Genomic DNA, 14178 nt, shown 5'->3' with positions numbered 1-14178 from the left:
TTCGCCATTCCATGCTCATGGTACCGAATTCCCATTCAATCTTGCCAACTTGTAGACGCTAGGTTGGATAACTGATTTGATCTGATAAGGTCCTTCCCAATTAGGCCCGAGCACGCCAGCAGCTGGGTCCCATGTTGCCAAGAACACACGCCTCAGCACCAAATCTCCCACACCGAATTTTCTATCTCGAACTCTTTTATTGAAATATCGGGTAACTCGTTGTTGGTATGCAACATTTTTTAGTTGAGCCTCGTCCCTTCTTTCTTCAATTAGGGCAAGACTTACTTCGAGTTGGGATTGGTTTGACGATTGGTCATAAGCGTGGGTTTGAATGGTGGGTATTTTGACCTCAATTGGCAGCATAGCCTCGCATCCATATGCTAGAGAAAAAGGGGTATGTCCCGTTGAAGTACGAGCTATGGTTCGATATGCCCACAAAACTTGGGGCAACTCTTCGGGCCATTTCCCTTTAGCTTCTTCCAACTTTTTCTTCGCAGAACTCTTTAGGGTTTTGTTTAAAGCCTCGACTTGGCCATTTGCTTGGGGATGGGCCACGGAGGAGAAACTTTTTATTATCCCATTTTTCTCGCAAAAGTTGGTAAACAAGTCGCTATCGAATTGAGTATCGTTATCAGACACTATCTTCCTTGGTATCCTATATCGGCAGATGATATTTTTTACCACGAAGTCCAAGAATTTTTTCGAGGTAATTGTCGCCAGAGGCTCAGCCTCAGTCCATTTCGTAAAGTAATCTACTGCGACTACTACGTATTTGACTCCGCCTTTGCCAGTTGGCAACGAGCCTATGAGGTCGATTCCCCAGACCGCAAATGGCCATGGGGGGTCATCATAGTTAGCTCGGAAGGTGGAGCTCGAGGGATTGTGGCGAACTGTCGACACTTGTCGCATTTCTTGACGTAATCAAATGAATCTGCTTTGATGGTAGGCCAGAAGTATCCTTGGCGTATGATTTTATTGGATAGGCTATGCCCCCTAGTGTGGTCCCCACAGAATCCTTCATGAATTTCTTCTATGATCTTCTTAGCCTCGGGTGGAGTCACACATCGGAGTAACGGCATATAGTATCCTCTTCTATATAGCCTTCCATCCACAATGGTGTACCTGGGGATCTGATACATCAGTTTTTGAGCCTTGGTCCGTTCTTCTGGGAGAATGTCGGTTTCAAGGTACCTAATTATCGGGGTCATCTAGGTTGGCTCGGAGTTTATCATGCAAACATCTTCCTGTTTAGGCTCGGTTATACTAGGTGTCGATAGATGTTCGATTGGCACGACATTCGGCTCGTCGACCTCGGTGTACGTGGCGAGCCTGGCTAAGGCGTCTGCATTCGAGTTTTGCTCTCGGGGAACCTATTCTTTCACGTAAAATTCAAAATGCTCGAGTGTTGCCTTCGCTTTTTCTAAATATGCAGCCATTCTCGTCCCGCGAGCCTGGTATTCCCCTAAGATTTGGTTGACCACTAACTGGGAGTCACTGCAGCAATGTATCGCCTTAGCCTTGAGTTCCTTGGTTATTCGAAGTCCTGCCATTAGAGCTTCATATTCAGCCTCGTTGTTTGACGCTTCGAAGTCAAATCTCAAAGCGGAGTGAAATCGACATCCTGTTGGGATGATCAGTATTATTCCTGCCCCGACCCATTTTCATTGGAAAACCCATCAACATAAAGTTTCCACAGCTCGCGGGCTGGGGTTATAACTTCATCGTTAGTCACTCCAGTGCATTCCACTATGAAGTCTGCCAGGGCCTGTCCTCTTATGGTTGTCCTCGGATGGTAGGTGATCTCGAATTGTTCGAGTTCGACGGCCCATTTTAGTAATCGGCCTGAGGCTTCTGGTTTGGATAAGACTTGTCTTAGTGGTTGATCGGTCAGCACATGGATGGGTTGCGCTTGGAAATAGGGTCGGAGCTTTCGAGATGAGTGAATTAGGCAGAGAGCCAACTTTTCCATTAGGGGGTATCTCGATTCTGCCCCCAGTAAGCTTTTGCTAACATAGTATAACGACTTTTGCACCTTCTATTCTTCTCGGACGAGCATGGCGCTAATGGCGTGCTCGGTCGTAGCCACATATAGATACAAAACTTCTCCTGTGATAGGTTTCGACAAGATGGGAGGCTCCACGAAGTGCTTCTTGAGCTCCTGAAAAGCTAGCTCGCATTCTTCTGTCCACTCAAATTTTTTGCCTCTCCTCAAAAGGTTGAAAAATGGAAGACAACGGTCTGTAGACTTCGAGATAAACCTACTCAGTGCCGCCATCCGTCTAGTAAAACTTTGGACATCCTTATGCTTTCGAGGTTAGGGGGATCTTGTCTAGATTAGCCTCTATTCCCCTGGCATTCACAATGAAACCTAGGAACTTCCCTGACGACACTCCAAAAGAGCACTTCTGGGGGTTAAGCTTTATGTCGTACCTCCGTAACATGGCAAAGCACTCCTCAAGGTCATCCACATGGTTACTGTTATGTTTTGATTTAACTAACATATCATCAACATAAACTTCAATGTTATTACCTATCTGTTCGGAGAACATCATGTTTACGAGCCGTTGGTAAGTGGCTCCAACATTCTTTAGTTAGAACGACATGACATTGTAGCAATACAGTCCTTTGTCTGTCACAAAACTCGTATGCTCTTGGTCTGGGGCATGCATGGCAATCTGGTTATATCTAGAATAAGCGTCCATGAATGACATAAGTCCATGCCCAGTTGCGGCATCTATGAGTTGGTCGATACGAGGTAGGGGAAGCAATTCTTAGGATAAGCCTTATTGAGGTATGAGTAATCAATACAGGTCCGCCATGTCCCGTTAGGTTTCGGAACTAGCACCGGGTTGGCGACCCAATCGGGGTAGAAGGCATCTCGTATGAATCGGTTTGCCTTTAACCTATCGACCTCTTCCTTTAGGGCCTTCTTCCTGTCGTCGTCCATGAGTCTGCGCTTTTGCTGCTTCAGGGGAAAGCTCTTGTCAATATTTAGAGCGTGGCTTACTACATTCGGATTTATCCCTATCATGTCCGAATGTGACCACGTGAAAACATCTTGGTTCCTTTTCAAAAAGCAAATTAATTGCTATTTCGTTTCTTCCGAAAGGTTTTTCCCTACCTTCACTGTCCTCGGGAGGTCTACTTCTTCGAGATTGATCTCTTCGATCTCTTCTAATGGCTCGAGGTCAGCTCTTTCCTCTACTCTCGGATCAATTTCTTCGTCTATCTCGAAGAATGTCCCATCTTTATTCTGAATTATGACAAGTGTTTGTGCACTTGTCTGTCTCTTTCCTCTAATGGAAATGCTATAGCATTCCCTTCCTGCGAGCTGGTCTCCTTTCAGTGTCCCGATGCCACTAGAAGTCAGGAACTTGATGGCCAAGTGCCTCACAGACGAAACTGCCCCCAGCCCTACTAGGGCGGGTCTCCCGAGCAGCACGTTGTAGGCCGATGGTAGATCCACTACTATGAATTCCATCATCTTGGGTGTCGAGACCGGGAAGTCTCCCAAGGTTACAGGGAGTTCGATGGATCCCATACATGCAATCCTTTCTCCTAAAAAGTCGTACAACGTCATTGCACATGCCTTTAGGTCACGAAGCGTGAGTCCCATCTTTTCTAAGGTGACCTTATATAGGATATTCACTAAGCTCCCGTTATCAACCAGGACTCGGTGAAACCTCTTGTTCGCGAGCTGAAGGGTGATGATCAGTGGGACGTTGTGAGGAACTGCACATGAGACGCATCGTCCTCAATAAAAGTGATAGGTCGAGATTCAACCCTCTGCTGTTTTGGAGCTCTGGGTTCGGGTTCGTAAAGGGACCCGTCGCCAGTTTTCAGCTCATTCACGTATCGTTTCTGGGCATTCTTGCCCGATCCCGCAATATGTGGTCCCTCGAGATGTTTACGACATCTTCTTCATCAATCGGAGGGGGTCACTTGTCCTCCCTTGCTCGGGAGTTGCTGTTCTGGGCAGGCGGTGCTGCTGCTGCCCTCTGGCTGGTAGAAGCCTGATTGGGGTTTTGGTTCCTTACATATTGCCTGAAATACCCTCTTGAGATCAGGCCTTCAATCTCATCCTTCAGTTGCCTGTATTCACCGGTTGTATGTCCGATATCTCTATGAAATCTACAGTATTTGATGGAGTCTCTCTTTGCTTTCTGGTTCCTCATGGGGTCCGGACGCCTGAAATGGACCTGGTTTTCATTAGCCCAGTATATATTCTCCCGAGACTCATTCAGCTCGGTATACACTTTGTACGCAGAGAAATATCTTTCCCATTTCTTCTTCTTTCCCCCTTCCGCCTCGGCATTATTTCCTTCATTCTTCTTCCTTTTAGAAGGGTTATCCACAGGGGGTTTTGAGGCCGTATGATCTGCCGAGGTCGAGGTAGAGTTTACGTTTGTTGTTGTAGTTACGGGCTGAGAGGCCATATTCAGTACTGACCTCTCCTCTTCTACATTAACAAATCTCTGAGCTCGTCGATTGAACTCGGTTAAGGACCTCACGGGTTTCCTCTGTATATCTTCCCAGAGAGGGCTTCCAGGCATTACTCCGGCTCGGACAGCCATTAAATGGCCGCTGTCATCTACGTCGCGAGCTCGGGTGGCTTCCAAATTGAACCTAGTAAGGTAACTTTTCAATGTTTCATTCGGCTGCTGTCAGACATTGGTCAAGGCAGACGCCTCGGGCCTTATTCCAATCATGGCTCTGAATTGCTTCTTGAAATCTCTAGACAATTGATCCCAAGAAGCAATCATATGCCTCTTATATTTTTCGAACCAGTTTTTGCTGGTCTTGTGAGTGAAGCTGGAAATAGCATGCATCTGAGCTTGTAGCCCACATTACTCGCTCTCATAATTGTATTGAATGTACTCAAGTGACTGTATGGATCGGAATTCTGATCAAATGGTGGGACATGAGGAATTCAGAATCCTTGAGGAAACGGGGTGTTGGAAATATGGGGGGTGAAGGGCTCGAGTTCCTCGTCGAACTCTTCATCCCGATCCCGGCCTCGATCATTTTGTAAGAGCCTGAACGTTCTTTCCAGTTGTTTGATCCTTTCTTGGACTAGATCCACAAGGAGTCTGACTTGAAACGGGTTATCGTTGATCACAATTCCAACCTTGCGTCTCCACACAGGATTATTGCGTCCATTGAGGTGATCCCTCAGGTCGGTATTCATCGGGTTATCGCTCCCCCGATTGTGATTTAGGTGTTCATGTAAATCTGGGCGATCTCTTTGATTCCCAGTATCTCTGTGTCCCTGGTCATACATACTGACCGATCTAGTATCTCTTGAGCCTTCACTGACATGGCTCGTCGTGCGGTTGTTTTGAGATGGGTTCCTTTCTAGTTGTCTCGTCTCGATAGTGTGAGACCGAGACATTTGGCTTCTCGTGGGTTGGGTACCTCTATGCTCCCTAGCAGTCTCCCCATTCCCATGTTTTTTCCCAGCTCGCCTTTCCCTATTACCTTGAGTCGGTTGCGTGTTTCTCCGAGTTGGTGAGGGAAACCTTATCGACGATGGTGGGTGCCTTATGGGTGATGGTGGCTGCCATCCATTACGGGGCCTAGAAGGTCCCGAGTTTGCCTGTGCTGGTTCAAGGACGTTTTGCGTGTTACCAGGATTTTGGGTCCGAGCCTCCGTGGGGGCTCAGTTATTCCCAATCTCGGCCGGTACCTCAGCAGTTGAGTTGGCAGGAGCTCCAGCCTGGGTACTTCTCCAGGGCCTTGAGGGAGAGAGCTGTACTGCAGGTGGCGGAGGTTGCTCTGTTCTTCGGGTGGCAGCGTTTTTGCGAGGTCTCCCACGAGGCCTGCGTGGTGGGAGATGAACATCTCATGGAGGCAGAGCTTGGGCCTCTGGCGGAAGTGGGGGCTGAGCCACCTGTGCCTCGGCAACCAATCTGGCCAGCTCCTCGTTACGTTTCTTGGGCTTCGCCAACTGCTTTCGTATTTGACGAATTTAAAGCTCCACAATAGGAACATATCACTCAGGGTTGTAGTACATGTCCTCGTCGTCCCTGGGGGCCGGTGGTCCTCGAGAGTCAAAGGACCCACTCCTCTCATCTGGGTCCGAATTCATCATCGGCTGCTTCCCAGGGCGCCGGGTGTTTAACGCCCAAAATGTGACAACCACTAAGTGGTGGTTGTAGTATAATCGGGCGTTCGATCCACAAGGAGGTAACCTAAAATCAAAAGATTAGTAGAAAATAACACAAAAAGTTAGTAACAAGAAATAAATAAAATTGTAAATGGAAAGAGGTTTGAGATTTTGGTATTGTATTTTTGATAAAGTGATGAAATGAGATAAGTGAAATAAATGTAAGATGTAAACAAGAGTTTGAGAAAATGAAAGGTTTCAAGAATCATCCATATGCTTGCTTAGTTACTTGGTCACTTGATTTACAAAAATACACAAGTAAATAGTTCACATCCCAACATTTACTTGGAAAATCTAACATTGAAGTCCATATTCTTTTCTAACAAAAGTCCATTTGAGTTATAAAGTTCTTTACTTTAAAAGCACAAAGTTAATCTTATGAAAAATCTAAAAATGACAAAATACCCAAGGGTAATAATGCAATAGAAGATTAGACATAAAATTATGTATCAATATTACTTTTGCTAATTAGAAGCACATAGAAAGAGCATGACTAATCCTATATACTATTAGCATAAGTAAATAAAGATAGAGATGAAAGAACATAAATAACTCAAATATATTACATTAAGAACATAGTAAATCAAAGTAGCAAAATAACATCACTTGCATATGGAATCATCCCTAACCTTCCTAGGAAGATTAGGCCATTATGCTCATGATTCTCACAAAATTCTAAGAAGAAAATATGAGAAGAAAGTGAGTGGAAATTTTGCTATAGTTTCTGTACTCTAAAAATTACATGCCAAATGTGAAGAAAGTGTCCCTATTTATAGATGGGGAAAAGGACTAAAAAGAAATTAAACAACAAAATGGGGTTTACAAAATAAATCTGAAATATTAATAATAAAATATGATTTTGAAAAATCAAATCTTATTATTAATATTACCCTAGCTATTTTTGTGTATGGTCAAAATGCTCTTTTTCTAAAATACCACAAAAACATAATCTATAAAGCTCAAAATAGCAATTTACAAAGCCCAATACCCACAAAACATGGTTGGTGACACAAGAGGGTTTTGACCCATTTTCAACCAATGAGAGAGTGCCACGTAGGCAGCCTTGGCTGAAGAAAATGCCTTGGGCCTTGACTGGGTCGTTGGGTGCCTTGGGCCTTTGGAGGGAATTGATGCATTGGGGAGAATTGATGTCTTGGGCTTGTTGGGCCAATGGCTGAAGAGAAATAATGCATGCGGCTGGCTTTTGGTGAGAGGAAAACAGGAGGCTTGAAGAGGTATATGCATGAGATGCTTTGCTTGGTTGGCTTCATGTGGACAGGTGGCGCAAGCTGGAGGAGCTGCCTGGGACACGTGGCAGGTTGGGAGCGCGACAAGTGGCTGCTGGAGAGAAGGGAAAGCTTTGGGCCTGTGGTGCTTTGGGCCGAATTTCTGGGCTTCAATTTTGCAAAAATGCCAACTTTTCCTCCTTTATCTCTTTATTTCTTATTTATTTTCTTTATGCAAAAATGCACTTTAATTCCTACAAAATAATAATAAATTAAAATCTAATAAAATATTTTCATTTATAAAATAAATCATATTAATTCCATGAAAATATTAATTAAAACTTAATTTATTTTGACAATTAAAATCAACAAATGTGCATTTTTCACCACTACTTCAGCACACTAGACACCTCATCGTCGTGGATGCATCTTCGCATGATTTGGTCGGGGCAATACTTGAATAAGTATGGGTCATCCCAAAAGAAATTGCACACCTCGACTAGAAATTTGCGTTTGTCTTGTGAACTCCATTCAGATGGGAGTGCACCTGTTACTAAGTAGTTTACAATGTGAGCGTACCACGGCAACTTAGCAATAGAAAGCAATTGTTTATCGGGGAAATCATCATGAATAGGTGGACCGTCAGCGGGATCACTGAATTCAAGTCGGGACAAATGGTCCGCGACGACATTTTCAACACATTTCTTGTCTTTGATCGTTATGTCAAATTCTTGCAGGAGAAGGATCCACCGTATTAATCGCGCCTTAGCATCCTTTTTGGAAAGGAGATACTTAAGGGCGGAGTGATCTGTGAAGATCGTAATAGGCAAGCCAATCAAATAAGATCGGAATTTGTCAAGGGCAAAGACAACGGCAAGCAACTCTTTTTCAGTAGTGGAATAGTTCATTTGAGCATTATTGAGAGTTCGGCTTGCATAATAGACAACAAAGGGTTTCCCCTCCCTTCGTTGCCCTAGCACAGCTCCCACAGCAAAGTTGCTGGCGTCACACATGATTTCGAAAGGAAAAATCCAATCGGGTGACTGAATGATGGGAGCGGAAGTGAGCGAATTGACAAGCGCTCAGAATGATTCCTCACACTTAGGTGTCCACTCAAAGGTAACATCTTTGGCTAGGAGGTTGCTCAGCGGACGAGCAATCATTGAAAATTTTTGTATGAACCTCCTATAGAAACCAGCATGACCAAGAAATGACCTAACGTCTTTGACAGTCTTAGGAGTTGGCAGGTTGGAGATAAGGTCGACTTTGGATTGATCAACCTCAATTCCTTTTTCAAAAACAATGTGACCTAAGACTATGCCAGAAGATACCATGAAGTGGCATTTCTCCCAATTGAGGACAAGTCCCTTCTCGATGCATCATTTTAAAACAGCTTCAAGATGAAGAAGACATGTCTCGAAGGAGTTTCCAAAAACGGTTAGGTCATCCATGAAGACTTCCATTGATTTTTCAATCATGTCACTAAAGATGCTCATCATGCATCTTTGGAAAGTAGCTGGTGCATTACACAAGCCAAATGGCATACGCCGGAAAGCAAACGTGCCAAAGGGACAAGTGAAAGTGGTCTTATCTTGATCCTCCAATGCAATCTCAATTTGATAATAGCCAGAATAGCCATCAAGAAAGCAATAGAAAGGATGACCAGCTACACGTCCAAGGATTTGATCAATGAATGGGAGTGGAAAATGATCTTTGCGGGAGGCGGCATTCAATTTTCTATAATCAATGCACATGCGCCACCCTGTCACCGTTCTTGTGGGGACAAGGACCCCTTTTTCGTTTTGGATAACGGTGACACCAGATTTCTTGGGCACAACTTGAGTTGGACTAACCCATTTGCTATCTGCTACCGGGTAAATAATACTGGCATCTAGCAATTTCAAAACTTCATTTTTTATAACCTCTTTCATCGCGGGGTTCAGTCGCCTTTGAGGGTCTCTTCGAGGGAGGGTCTCTTCGAGGGATAGCCTCGTCCTCCAGATTGATTCGATGGGAGCAAATTAAAGGGCTAATACCTTTGATATCAGCAAGCGTCCAACCTATCGCAGATTTATGCGTTCGCAGTAGCTCGAGTAACTGCAATTCTTGAGAATTTTGAAGGTTGGATGAGATGATAACTGGAAAGGTTTCACCGTCTCCCAAGAAGGCATGTTTTAAACCCTTAGGAAGTTGGGTCAATTGAACAGTTGGAACCTCTTCGGCTGAAGTTTTCGGCTGTGACCTCTCACGAGGTAGCTCTTCAAAGCGAGGTTGCCAAAACTGAGTCCTTCTATGGCGTGAGTCTATGCGATCTGATATTGCAAGAGTAGACTCAATAGAACTGGGACTTTCATTCTCTCACAGAAGGAGGAGTTCGTCAAGATTATCAAAGTTGTTTCGCAATTGAACCTCCTCGGGAATTAAAGAGTCAATCATGAATGTTTGGTAGCATTCATCATCTTCTCGGGGTTGTTTCCCGATGTGGAAGATATTGACTTCTAGAGTCATGTTTCCAAACGATATCTTCATTAGACCATTCCGACAATTGATCAAAGCATTTGCAGTAGCAAGGAATGGTCTTCCGAGGATAATAGGAATTTTCAACTCCATGTTCACCACAGATTGGGTATCAAGAATAAGAAAATCCACGGGGTAATAGAATTTTTCAATTTGAACCAATACATCCTCAACGATACCCCTAGGCTTTTTGATGGAACGATCAGCAAGCTGTAGTACAACAGATGTTGGCTTCATTTCTCCAAGACCGAGTTGCGAGTATACAGAATAAGGCATGAGATTGACACTCGCGCCAAGATCAAGTAAGGCTTGGCTGACTTCATGGGTCCCAATTTGGCAAGAAATGGTGGGACAACCAGGATCTTTGTATTTTGGCTGTGTCTTTTGTTCAATTACCGCACTCACTTGCTCGGTTAAGACAGCAGTCTTCTTGACATGGTGCTTCCTTTTTGCAGTGCAAAGATCCTTGATGATTTTGGCATAAGCGGGCACTTGTTTTATGATGTGAAGAAAAGGAAGATTAATCTTCACTTGTGTCAAGTGCTCAAGGAGTTCAGCTCGGTTATCAGGAAGTTTCCCAGCAGGTTTCAAAGCCTGGGGAAATGGTATCTTTGGAGTGGCATTGAGTGGTGGATTTTCGGAAGTGACTTTTGGAATACTGGGAGAGTTGGATTTAATGGGTGGGTCTGGCAAAGTTTTACCGCTTCTCGTCGTGATGGCATTCACTCCTTGACGTTTTGATCATTTGAATTTGAAGATTGGGCCATGTGTTGGCCTTGAACATTGAATTTTGGTTGGGAAGGAAGTTTGCCTTTTTCCGGAATGGCCAAGGATTCAGTCAATTTTGAGAATTGACATTTCATTTCCTTGATTTCCTCCATCATTTGGCGATTCAATTTGGATTGTTCCTCCATGAATGCATGAAGAGTACTCTCGAGAGAATTTCGTTGTGGATGCGCATTCTAATGAGGTGCAGAATACGCCTTTGATGGTTGAACTTGTTGCTCACCTCCATTGGCCTCCTGACGATTGAGCTTGGTTGGAATCTCTCCAACTGAAATTTGGGTGGTTTCTCTAACCAGGGTTGCACGTATGGGAGAATGGCTTGTTATATGCCCCTAAGGCATTGCATTTCTCCTCATAAACCCCCTTCATTTCATTCAAAGCTAAGCAGTCCTTAGCTAAGTGCTCCGTCCCTCCACAAACAAAGCAAGGTTCTTGCGGTTCCGCTTGAGCGATCATGTGCGACTTTTGCCCATTTTTCGTCATTAAGACCTCAAACTGCTTTTTCAAAGCTTCGAGTTGGGCCTTAATACTATCCTCTTCTCGAAGTTGATAGTTCCCAGATGGTTTGTGTCGGTTGGTGTTGTCAGTAGCACTAGGACCAGTCCAGGTGTGAGACTTTTTCGCAGTTTCTTCGAGATATTCAAGAGCATCGTCTGGCTCTTTTTTGAGGAATTCACCATTGCATAGCATTTCTACAAACTGGCGCTCACGACTTGTGAGGCCTTCATAGAAGTAACTGACCAAACGCCAGTTCTCATAGCCATGGTGCGGGCACTGATTTAATAGATCTTTGAATCTTTCCCAGACTTGATAGAACGTTTCATTGTCTTTTTGGGAAAATGTGGAAATCTATCGTTTTAGACTGTTGGTCTTATGGCTGGGGAAGTGTTTCAGAAAGAAGATTTGGTCATCTCCTCCCATGTTCCAATCGACCTAGGTCTCAAAGATTACAACCAGCTTTTGGCTTTGTCCTTCAAGGAGAAAGGGAAGAACTTCAGTCGCACAGCATCGGCATTTTCGGCTCGGTTATAGAACGTGGCTACCACCTCCTTGAATTCTCTGATATGCACGTATGGGCTTTCGTTTTCCATTCCATGAAATGTAGGCAAGAGTTGAATCATGCCAGGTTTAAAGTCTAATGTGGGCATATTAGGAGGGAAGATAATGCATGAAGGTGTGGAAGTGCGAGTAGGATGGAGGTAGTCATTGAGAGTTCTTGGTTGGATTTCATCATTGCGAGCCATTGCGAATGGGTTATTATCAGCGAAAGTTTGTGGAGAAGCTGGATTGGTGGAAGGAGTTCCGGTAGGAGTGGCAGATGAATTGGAAGAAGTGTCACTGGAAGTTTCGTGATGATTCATCCACTCTCGGAAATCAGAATTAGATTTATTTTATGTCTCTCTTTTTTTTTGATATATATATTTTTTTGATTGATTTTTTTGTTGTTGTTAAACTTGTTCCTAGGTAGATTTGGAGGTATTCGGGTGATCTCCAACGCCTTACTAGAACTCCCCGAGGTTACTGAGTAAGTATGGTGGATCACAAGTCAACCTTTTCGACCAAACAACCTTTAAGCAAAGTGAAATTGCTTATTTTGACAAAACAAGCTTGGTTTTCTTATAGTAATAAGTTCAACAATGTAATAGTGCAAAGGTAGATGCTCGAAATGTTCCCAGGCCAATTGGGAAGGTTGCCAAGGTACCGTTTTAGACCCACACTTGCCTAGACAGAACTCCCCGAGGTTCCCAGGTAAGTGTGGAGGGTAACGCTATCACAAACCTTATTTAACAACCAATCTTTCTAGACAGAACAATTTCGGTTTCTACCCTTTGCAATATTACACAATTGTTCCCAATACTAAGCATTTTATGATTGAAATTTTATGAACAATTTTATGTTGTATTTTTTTTTTTTTTTGAAAAAACCTAAATCCTAAGGAAAACTAAAGCAAAGAAAGTAAAAGCCTAAACTAAGCAACAAAATAAACAACACAAAAATTGAATAAAGAAAAGAGAATTAAAGTGAAGATAGAATAACAAGCTTAATCTTTTTTTTTAATATGTATTAAAAAAAAATAGAATAGAAATTAAGAAAGAAAAATGGAGTAAGAATGAACTAAAAAGGAAAAAAAAATGATTATATAAATATATATATGTTTTTTTTTTAAACAAAAAGAGAGGAAAATGGAAAAGAAAAAAAAATAGAAATAAGAATAAATATATATATATATATATTTTCTGTTTTTGCTTTTTTTTAGATATGTATATATATATTTACGGAAAAAAAAGGAAATTGTAAAAAAAAAGAAGAAAAAAATATATATATATAAGTAAAGAAATTTTTTTTTTAGTTTTTTTTTCTTTTTATTTTTGTTATAATAATAATCTAATTAATTAAAAAAAATAGTAAATAAAAAAAATACTAACACAATATTTATTCCAACAAAAACACAAATAAAGTTACTAATATTTTTGTAAAAATTTCACTAAACCTTTGAAAATTTACCTCCTTGGCACGGCGCCAAAATTTGTTTAACGCCCAAAATGTGACAACCACTAAGCGGTGGTTGTAGTATAATCGGGCGGTCGATCCACAAGGAGGTAACCTAAAATCAAAAGATTAGTAGAAAATAACACAAAAAGTTAGTAATAAGAAATAAATAAAATTGTAAATGGAAAGATGTTTGAGATTTTGGTATTGTATTTTTGATAAAGTGATGAAATGAGATAAGTGAAATAAATGTAAGATGTAATCAAGAGTTTGAGAAAATGAAAGGTTTCAAGAATCATCCATATGCTTGCTTAGTTACTTGGTCACTTGATTTACAAAAATACACAAGTAAATAGTTCACATCCCAACATTTACTTGGAAAATCTAACATTGAAGTCCATATTCTTTTCTAACAAAAGTCCATTTGAGTTATAAAGTTCTTTACTTTAAAAGCACAAAGTTAATCTTATGAAAAATCTAAAAATGACAAAATACCCAAGGGCAATAATGCAATAGAAGATTAGACATAAAATTATGTATCAATATTACTTTTGCTAATTAGAAGCACATAGAAAGAGCATGACTAATCCTATATACTATTAGCATAAGTAAATAAAGATAGAGATGAAAGAACATAAATAACTCAAATATATTACATTAAGAACATAGTAAATCAAAGTAGCAAAATAACATCACTTGCATATGGAATCATCCCTAACCTTCCTAGGAAGATTAGGCCATTATGCTCATGATTCTCACAAAATTCTAAGAAGAAAATATGAGAAGAAAGTGAGTGGAAATTTTGCTATAGTTTCTCTACTCTAAAAATTACATGCCAAATGTGAAGAAAGTGTCCCTATTTATAGATGGGGAAAATGACTAAAAAGAAATTAAACAACAAAATGGGGTTTACAAAATAAATCTGAAATATTAATAATAAAATATGATTTTGAAAAATCAAATCTTATTTGTAATGCCCCGAATTCTCCGATG

The 14178-nt window shown here is 41.8% G+C and overlaps 1 non-coding gene across 1 annotated transcript; it reads left to right on the top strand.

Moving 5' to 3' along the window:
• The first annotated feature begins 11452 nt into the window (after positions 1–11452).
• LOC133802878 (small nucleolar RNA R71) lies at positions 11453–11559 on the top strand. Its single transcript, XR_009877625.1, has one exon. It is a non-coding gene; the product is annotated as a small nucleolar RNA R71 (small nucleolar RNA).
• Positions 11560–14178: the final 2619 nt, after the last annotated feature.

The sequence above is a fragment of the Humulus lupulus genome, chromosome 9 (genome assembly GCF_963169125.1).
Source record: "Humulus lupulus chromosome 9, drHumLupu1.1, whole genome shotgun sequence".
Lineage (NCBI taxonomy): Eukaryota > Viridiplantae > Streptophyta > Magnoliopsida > Rosales > Cannabaceae > Humulus > Humulus lupulus.
The sequence above is the reverse complement of the archived record's forward strand: the minus strand, read 5'-3'. Positions and strand labels throughout refer to the sequence as shown.